At 39.5% G+C, this 7727-nt stretch overlaps 1 pseudogene; it reads left to right on the top strand.

Moving 5' to 3' along the window:
• The first annotated feature begins 1866 nt into the window (after positions 1 to 1866).
• Positions 1867 to 5314, top strand: LOC104852952 (annotated as a pseudogene).
• Positions 5315 to 7727: the final 2413 nt, after the last annotated feature.

The following is a 7727-nucleotide window of genomic DNA, read 5'->3' as shown; positions in this document are numbered from 1 at the left end:
TGTGTATGTGTGTTTTGTGTTTCTGTATGTGAAAGAGAGACATACACTCCTAAAGAGATATTTTTAAAATTTTACTTCTGTACTCATTTCTCTGAGATTTCTGCTCTATTTAATTACTCTCTGGATCTACCTTCTTATAGGGTTATATTTTATAGTACTTTTTCTTTAAACTGACCTTTTTATTTTGTAAATTAAGTTAATGAAATACATATTCAATAAAGACAGGACATCAAAATTTTATACCAAGAACTCCTAAAACTCAACAATAAAGACACAGAATTAGGGCTGGCTGTGTAGGTCAGTGGTACGGTGTTTGCCTAACATGCATGAGGCCTGGGTTTCATCCCTAGTGCTATTGGCGGGGGGGAAGGAAAACAAAGAACCTGATTTTAAAATGGACAAAAGACTTGAACCAACTTCTGACCAAAGAGAATATACAGATGTCAGATTAACGTATGAAAAGATGTTCTTCATCATATGTCCTTATTGGGAATTTACAAACTCAAGTAATAGGGAGATACCAATACACATTTATTAGAATGGCTACAACCTAGAACCCTGACAGAACCGAGTGCCAGAGAGGATGTGAAGGGCCACAGACTCTCACTCATTGCTGGTGGGAATGCAAAATGTGCTACAGCTGTTTTGGAAGTCTGGCAGCTCGGTGCAAAGCTAAACATGCTCTTGCCCCATGATTCAATGATCATGCTCACATGAGTTGAAAAGTTACACCCCTGCAAAATCCCACCTGCAGTACAGAAGCTTTATTTCTATTAGCCCAAACTTGGAAGCAACCAAGAAGCTCTTCAGGAAGTGGATAAATGAACTACGAGCTATGGCAAATCAGAGGATGTAGTGGTCAAACGAGCTATGACGTCGCAAAGACATGAAGGAAACTTAAACGCGTATCAGCAAGTTAGAGAAGGCAATAAAAAAGTCTACCAGCGGCATGCTTTCTCCTAGATGGAAGGTAAAAATCCCTCCCTTCCCCTTCCTCTTCCCTTTCCTCCTTCACAGAGCTACAGATCAAACCTAGGATTTTGTACATGGTAAACATATTCTCTGCCTCTGAGCTACATTTCCAGCCACCTTGTTATTTTGTAAAGTAAGGAGTACATCGCACCTCTTCTCCCCAGTCCCATAAAGTTCTTGTCATGCATACAGGATAAGTCAGACGCTTGGGCTGAGATGAGGACAGGAGGCCAGCGTTCTGTGGGGGAGGTTGCTCCCTTTTCACCTTTTTTCCTGTGGCAGCACCATAGAACCCCAGTGCTTTGAGGAGCACAGCTGAGAAAGGTCAGCTTTCTTTCCTTAGAGGAAAATGGGGTGCTCTGATTCTCCCCAACGACCCCTAGCAACTCTGAGTAAGACTCAGCTCTCATGTGCCACAGTTCTTTACTCTCCCTAGAAGCCCTCCAGGTCCACCTCGCGGGACGTAACAAGGACAGAGTTTGAGGTAGGTGCAAAGACCCATGTGCTCTTGGAAGAGCCTGACACACACTTATTCCAGGCTGAAAGGATTGAAGTGGAAGGCCCATTGCTGGTGGGATAGAAGTTGGTGCAACCACTGCAGGCAGCAGTTTCACGCTACGAGGTCAAGTTGTAGAGCCGACTGACCTGCTGACCTGCCAGTGACACTTGTAGGTACATGGCTGGGTGTAAATTTAGAAGCTCTTGTGTGCACTCATAAAGTAGCTATTGCAGTAGCGATTGTAGACGTGAAAATTGGGAACAACCAGAATGTCTGTGGGGCGGGGGGATGAATATGTTATCATGTACTCACACAATGTCATACTTGGCAACCATTAAAAGAATCTAGGCATTGTGAGTCCGTGCCACTACCCCGGGCGGGGTGGTCCCGAGCCCATGGGGAACCATCAGGAAGGTGGCAGGAAGAAAGTCTGCTACTACTATGATGGTGACATTGGAAAGTATTAGTATGAACATGGTCATCCCACGAAACCTCATAGAATCTGCAGGACTCATAACTTGCTGTTAAATCGTGGCTTATACCGAACAATGGAAATATATGGGCCTCACAAAGCCACCGCTAAAGAAATGACAACATACAACAGTGATGAGTGTATCAAATTTCTACAGTCCTGGGTGGGGATTTAGCTCAGTAGTTCCTCCACCTGCCTCACAAGCATAAGGACCTGAGTTTGATCCCCGGTACCCCCACCCCCAAAAAATGCAAATTTCTACAGTCCATACGACCAGATAACTTGTCTGAGTAGGGTAAGCAGAGGCAAAGTTTTAATGCTGGGGAAGATTTTTCAGTGTTCGATGGACTCTTTGAATTTTGTAAGCTCTCCACTAGTGGCTCAGTTGCTGGGTCTGTGAAATTCAGCCGGCAATGGACTTTCATGACTGTTACCTGGGCTGGTAGATTACATCATGCGAAAAATCAGAAACAGCAGGATTCTGTTATATTAATGATATTGTGCTGCCGCCCTTGAATTGCTAAAGTATCATCAGAGAGTCTTGTATATTGGTGGTGGTGTTGAAGAAGCTTTTGATACAACAGATCATGTAATGACTGTTTCATTCCATAAATACAGGGAGTACTTTCCTGGCACAGTAGACTTGAGGGACATTGGTGCTGGGAAAGGTAAATACTATGCTGTCAACTTTCCAACGAAATAGGGTGCAGATGAAGAGTCTTAGGGGCAGATATTTAAACCTATGACCTCAAAAGTGATGGAACTGTGTCAGCCCAGTGCAGTGGTTTTGCAGTGTGTTGTACACTTTTTATCTGGTGATAGGTTTGGTTGCTTCAATCTCACAATCCAAGGTCATGCTAAGCACGCAGAAGTGGTAAAACCTTTTAACTTGCCGTTACTGATACTTGGGGGCAGTGGGTATACAATCCATAATCTTTTTTTTAATTTTAATTTTTTTCTTTTTAATTGAGTTTATTGGTACATTTTAGGGATACCGTAGTTACAGTCATTATTGGGATCTTGTACCTCTACGTGACAGGTCTTGGTTCTCATTTTTTCCCCTTGTCCCTGCCCTCCCTTCACCCCTCCTCCCCTCCCCATTTACAACCACTTTATTTCCATCTTTTCATTTGCTCACATTTTTTCTTTTCCCTTGTTACCCTTCCCCTACCCATCCCACCTTTTCTACACCTTTAGACCTTTTCTTCCCATTTTACAATGTCAGTTATCTCATTAGGATCTTATGTACTATTACAGTTTATTCACACCAGAGAAACTATTTGGTATTTACACATGTGTGACTTATTTATTTCACTTAGTATATCCTCAATGTGTATCCATTTTCCTATGAATGAATCTAATTTCTCGTTCTTTATGGCTGAGTAATATTCCATTTTATAGAAAAACCACATCTTTTTTATCCCGTTTCCTACTGATGGGCAAATGGGCTGTTCCCAAGTTTTAGCTATTACAAACTGTGCTGCTATAAACATAGGTGCGCATACATCACTGTGATATGATTCTTTTAGTTTTTTTTGGAAAGATACCCAGCAGAGGGATGGCTTGGTCAAATGGAACCTCTAGTCCCAGCTCTTTGAAGTATCTCCATATTGATTTCCATAGTGGTTGGAAATCACCAGTCTGCACTCCCACCACCAATGGAGAAGGGTTTCTTTCTCCCCACAACCCTGCCAACATTTGTTATTGTTTGATTTCTTGATAGCAGCCATTCTCTGTGGGGTGAGGTGGAATCTCAATGTTGTTTTCATCTGCATCTCTCGAATGACCAGTGATGTGGAACATTTTTTCATATATTTACTTGCTGCTTTTATTTCTTTCTCTGAGAAGTGTGTGTTCATTTCAGATATCCATTTTTGAATTGGGTCTTTATATTTGGGGGACTGATTGTTTTGAGTTCTTTATATAGTCTAGATAATAGTCCTTTGTCTGAGGAGCAGCTGGTAAAATTTTTTCCTATGTTGTAGGTTGTCTCTTAGTTATGTTGATGGTCTCTTTTGCAGTGCAGAAGCTTTTTAATAAGATGAGATCCCAGTTATTTATTCTTTTTGCTAGTTCCTGTGCCACTGAGGATTTGTTTATAAAATCTTTTCCTATGCCAATGTCTTCCAGAGTTCTGCCTAACTTATCTTCTAGTAGATTTAGTGTTTCTGTTTTAATATTTAGATCTTTAATCCACTTGGATTTTAATTTAGTGCATGGTGAAAGATAAGGGTCCAATTTTAATCTTTGGCAGGTTGAAATCCAGTTTTTCCAACACCATTTATTAAAGAGGCTATCTTTCTTCCACTGAGGATGGTCAGTTCCTTTGTCAAAGATGAGGTAACTGAGTGCATCTGGAATTGTTTTTGTGTCTTCCAATCTGTTCCACTGATCCCTCAGGTCTGTTTCTTTGCCAGTACCATGCTGTTTTTATCGCAGTGGCTTTGTAGTATAGTTTCATATTGGGAGTTGTTATACCTGCTGCCATGTGTTTGTTGCCTAGGATGGCTTTTGCTATTCTAGGTCTCTTATGGTTCCAAATGAATTTTTGGATTATTCTTTCTAGTTCTGTGAAATATAGTGTTGGAATTTCAATTGACATTGCATTGAATTGTATAGCAGTTTTGTTAGTATGGCCATTTTCACTATGTTGATTCTTCCTACCCAGGAGCAGGGGACATCTTTCCATTTTCTTATATCCTCTTTGATCCCTTTTTTTCAGAGTGCTGTAGTTTTCAGTGTAGAGATCCTTTGCTTCTTTTGTTAGATTGATTCCTAGATACTTCATTTTTTTGGATGCTATTGCAATCCATAATCTTGCTTGCTGTTTAACATACAAGGTTGCAGCAGCTCTGGATTGTGAGATCCCTAAGGAGTTGCCACATGATGATTGTTTTGAGTGTTTTGGGCTGGACTTCACACAGCATATTAGTCCTTCAAACCTGACAAATCAGAACATTCCAGAATATATGGAAAAGTTAAAGCAGCCTTTGTTTGAAATTTTTGTGCATGTGACCTCATGCACGTGGTGTCCAGATGCAAGGTATCCTGGAAGATGCTGTCCATGAAGACGGTGGCGATAAGCACAGAGAAGACCCAGACAGTAGGATTTGTATTTGGGCAGCAGACAGGCGGGTAGCTTGTGACAAAGAATTCTCAGATTCTGAGGGTGAAGGGAAAGGAGTCATAGAAATAAAAAAGGAACAAAGAAAGCTAGAACTTAGGAAGGCAAGCAGGACACAGAAGACAAAAAAAGCAGATGTAAAGGAAGAAGATAAATCAAAGGACCCTAGTGGTAAAAACAAACCAAAACAAACCAAAACAAAACAGAAAGCAAAGGAGCCAAGTCTGAACAACTCAGTAACCCTTGAATTGAAGAGTCTTCCTGACTTTAGAAAGTCATTAAAAAATGAGGAAACATTAGCATGAAAACTTTTCTCTTTGAAGACTTCGAGCTTCATTTTATACTACTTTGGCATGGACTGTATTTATTTTCAAAATGCCTTTTTTGTTTTTTTTTTCTTGGCAAGTTTTATTGTGATTTTTCTCTAATTATAAAGCAAAATTTCTTTTCTCCATCATGCTTTACATGATAGTATTTAAAATTGATGTGAGTGAAAAACTGATTAAAGCAATTGGCCTTTCTGAGCTGATTTTTCCATCTTTTGTAATTATCTTTGTTAAAAAATTCTAGTTGAAAAAAAATCTGGATGTGTGTCAGCATGGATGAATCTTGAAATACAATATTGAGCGAAAAAGGTAAGTTTCAGGGTGGTATGTGGGATATCATTTACTCTATAAATATTAGATATACTAAGCATAGTAAATATCACTTACAGGTATATGTCAATAATAAATTAGAAAAACCCTGTCTGGAAAGATACATATTAAAATCATAGTATTGGCCAGGGGAGCAGTTGGGAAGGGAGCAGGAGATTGGGTAGTTTTATACACACACGTGCGCGCATGTGTGTGTGCACGCTTTTACAAATCTCATAAAATCTTAACTTTTCTCGCTTTGATGTGTGCATGTTTATTATATACAATTCTTTGTGCTTTCTTTTAAAAATACAATACACAAAAATTGCACATATTTTATGTGGTTTCAGGTAGTGTTTCTATAGATATATATACTATGTAATGTAATGTTTGAATCAGGATAAGCATATCTATCTATCTGTGTATCTCCTCAAACATTTCTTTGTGATGAAAACATTCAAAATCCTTTCATCCAGCTTTTTTTGGCAACTATATTGCATATATGTGTTATCCATAGTGATCCTATTGTGTAATAACAATTCTTTGTGCTTTCTATATTTAAATGTCTTTTTCAAGTACAAAGAATTTCTTTCCATTTTCCACAATTTACTTATCAAATAGCTCTATCGTTCTTACATACCTTCAAGACATTAATAATCCTGGCCATAAAACAGCCATGTGAATGCTGTTTTAAAAGTGAGGAAACATAAACAGAGAGGGTAAGCTACTCATACAAGGCAAAACAGCTGGTAAGTGGTAGAGTAGGGTTTCAAATCCAGTCTGATATGTAGTTTGTGCTCTCACCTTTATTCCTTTGCATGGAGACAGGGTGATCAAAGGAAAGTTGTACAGTTTTAAGAAACATCCAGGTCTCTTCACACATCACTTTTCTTCTCCAGCTAATTCTCACTTAACTTGTGGTTTCAGTTTCATGACGCTTCTGAGAAGGTCTCTCGTGGTGTGCTTTCTCTCTTCTGCTCTTTTGTTTCACATTACTGGGAAAGTAAATTAAAAATTCTAATCCTGTAAAGTATCTAAGGAGATAAAAGCCGCTAGTCCTCAAAAGTAAATTTATTTGCATAAGGGAAGCTTAAGCTATTCCTTGTAAATACCTTAAAAAAAAAAAACCCCACAATTTAGGCTCAACTTATCAGAAGTATCTAACATATTTGTATTTATGTAACTAGGTATTTTCTAACTGGATAGACCAAACAAAGCAATTGTATAATTGTAACCAATCAAGGATTTCCTTATGGTGCTCCTCTGTCTGCTTACAAATTTCCGCCTTCTATTCCCTCAACATGGCTTCTGAGCCACTTCCGGTTTGGAGCTGCTGATTCATTAATCAGTGTTTGCTCAAATAAACACCTTAAATTTTCCTTGTATCTCACCTTACCTTTTTATGATGACCTTATTTTTTATTAGCAAACACCACAGTTTATAATTTTTTTATTTGTGCACTCATTCTTTATACTGCCTGTCTGCATCCGAGACAATAAGTCCCTAGAAGTCAGGTATTGTGCTTGCTTTGTTCACACTTCATTGCCAGCACTTGGCATGGTGCCTCGTGCATGGTAATCATTCATTTATCTTGAATAAATTTGTTTGGCTGGTTATAGTAGCTTGGCTGAAAGACATTCTACTATGGCTTCTCAGAATTCCTTTTATTAATTATAATTGTTGAGATTCCCTCGTTTAAACCAACACGTTTTCCCGGTTAAATCCAGGTGGGGGTAGGACTGAGGAGAATCTGCTCACTCCCCCTCCTCTGTCCTGTTCTCTACAGAGTCCAGTGGCGTCTTACAGACTGCCCTTGGCCTTCTATCCTCAGCCCTCACCTTGAAGGTACAAGAAGCATCTTTTCTCCAACGGAGCCCCTCCTTGTGGGTTGAGAGACAGATGATGTGTCCTCTCCTCTCAGTTCCCTGAGTCAGCCTCCTAGGGTACTTTGCTAATAGAGTCATAAATCCCCCTGTAAATGAGCATCCCGGTTGGGTTTGCTCTTCAAATGACCTCTTCCTGGGG

The sequence above is a fragment of the Fukomys damarensis genome, unplaced genomic scaffold (genome assembly GCF_012274545.1).
Source record: "Fukomys damarensis isolate Sample0158 unplaced genomic scaffold, DMR_v1.0_HiC HiC_scaffold_34, whole genome shotgun sequence".
Classification (NCBI taxonomy): domain Eukaryota; kingdom Metazoa; phylum Chordata; class Mammalia; order Rodentia; family Bathyergidae; genus Fukomys; species Fukomys damarensis.
The sequence above is the reverse complement of the archived record's forward strand: the minus strand, read 5'-3'. Positions and strand labels throughout refer to the sequence as shown.